The sequence below is a fragment of the Sinocyclocheilus rhinocerous genome, unplaced genomic scaffold (genome assembly GCF_001515625.1).
Source record: "Sinocyclocheilus rhinocerous isolate Xijiao unplaced genomic scaffold, SAMN03320098_v1.1 scaffold185, whole genome shotgun sequence".
In the NCBI taxonomy this organism is placed as follows: Eukaryota; Metazoa; Chordata; class Actinopteri; order Cypriniformes; family Cyprinidae; genus Sinocyclocheilus; species Sinocyclocheilus rhinocerous.
This window is the reverse complement of record NW_015662163.1, coordinates 782,750-784,608: the sequence shown is the minus strand read 5'-3', so window position 1 is coordinate 784,608 and position 1,859 is coordinate 782,750. Positions and strand designations below refer to the sequence as shown.

Here is a 1,859-nt window from a genome sequence, read left to right as displayed (position 1 = left end):
AGGAGGACAGACTGAGGAAGTGGTAATTGGATCCTCCCTGTCCTGTCGCCTGGGCATGTGTGGCGATTAATAATACTGATATTTAGATCCTCTAGGCAAACAGTCTCAGTTCTCCACTTGCCAGCAGCGACCGCAGAGCTCATGAGAACAAAGCACTCCTGCCCATCTTGAGCTCATTCGCTTGCAGAGCAGAAGTATGCTCTCTGCAACTGCATGCAGCAGCTATGCCATTATATTATGGACTAATGAGGCTGTGCTGACATGCTAATTAAAGCAGGCTGGCTGTGCGATTCGTTTGGGATTCATCTACTTTTGATGATCATGTAAACAACTACCTTAAATATACTTTGATCACGGTTTACTTGCGCAACCAGACTACAAGGAATAAACGCAAGTAGCAGGCCATTAAGAAAAAATAGGGTATTTATTGTATGTCGATGTGCTAGCAGATGTATCTCACAAGTGCTTCGTATTGGGGTAAATTCAAGCGAAACAAATAAAAAGGTTGTGCGCTGTTCTCCAGTGTGAGTGTGTGTGTCACACACGGTGTGTGTCCCGCAAGTTTGTGTGCGTCCAGCTGCCAAACTCTGTTCTGGAGAGCATCAGTATGATTGACACTCTGGGGAACCTAGGGAGGAAGACAGAAGAGAAGATCAGCCAAAGCACATACAGGCAGACAGGGTAGGTTATTATGCATGTATGTCAAACTTTAGTATGAGGCTTATCAGTTTTTGAAATATAAGATAGAGGGTGTGTCCAAAACATTAAAAATACTGTCTGATTAGGTTTTCATTATTGTCTACTGAGATGCCTTTTTGAAGCATTACATTTTTATATACAGTATAAGCTATACATTTATGGATGTATTTTTTTCCAACTTAAGATTGTATTTGTACGAAAATATATATATATATATTTTTTTTTACAAATTATGCATGTTACACATTTAGGGCATAATACGCAAGGTTATGTGATATTTCTTACATGTATAATATACCATAATACCTGAGTTACTTTTTAAGTAACCCTCTTCCTTCCCCACAATGCAGTCAAGGCTTGTCCATTGTGTGCAACAAAGTGTCCACACTGCAAGCGGATGGCATGATGCAAAGCAACAAAACTAGGCCACCCCCATTATAATCAATGAAGTTGTCTACACTGCAAGACTGTCAGAAGGACAAACACAGCAAAAAACACCACTTTGAAAGTTAAAAAAAGCCAAGCCCAACATTGATGTTTTGGAAGAGGAGTCTCAGCCATCCGATAAGAGAAAAAGTTACAGCTCAAAGATAAAGCTCGAAAGCCGCAATTACTTTTTTTTTTTTTTTTAGTGGCAGAAACGGGCTTCCATTCAAAAGTAACTACTGTAATAAAAAAAGTAAAAAATTTAACAATTAATTGCTTTCTATTCGAAGTACATACTTAAATATACGTTTAAAGGGGTCATAGGATGCCTAATTTACACAAGTTGATATGATTCTTTAGGGTCTTAATGAAAAGTCTGTAACATAGTTTGGTTAAAATTTCTCAATGGTAGTGTAAAAAACACATTTTTTACCCAGTCAAAAACAGCTCTTTTCAGCCGTTTTTGTAGCATTTTCCTTTAAATGTTAATGAGCTATGCTGACCCCGCCCCTCTCTTCCGAGCTGCTCTCACAGACTGTTTACTTTAGCTGTATTCATCGTGAAACTTGCTAATTAGCACATTATTAGGAAAGGCGATTTGCAAAGATTCATTACAAAACATTATACTCACTTCTTCTGTAGATGAGGCTGGATCATGAATAATTTGCGCGAACATAGACGCATTTAGGCAGATCGGGGGAGCATTCCCTTCAGAAACAAACGAAATCCACTGC

At 38.7% G+C, this 1,859-nt stretch overlaps 1 protein-coding gene across 2 annotated transcripts in view; it reads right to left on the bottom strand.

The window, feature by feature from the left end:
- Nucleotides 1-405: 405 nt before the first annotated feature.
- Nucleotides 406-1,859, bottom strand: part of galnt14 (UDP-N-acetyl-alpha-D-galactosamine:polypeptide N-acetylgalactosaminyltransferase 14 (GalNAc-T14)) — a 47,127-nt gene continuing 45,673 nt past the window's right edge. For both annotated transcript variants that reach the window (XM_016537579.1, XM_016537580.1), the window contains exon 16: nt 406-628. The gene's annotated coding sequence lies outside the window, so the exon portion shown is untranslated. The remainder of the gene's footprint in view (nt 629-1,859) is intronic.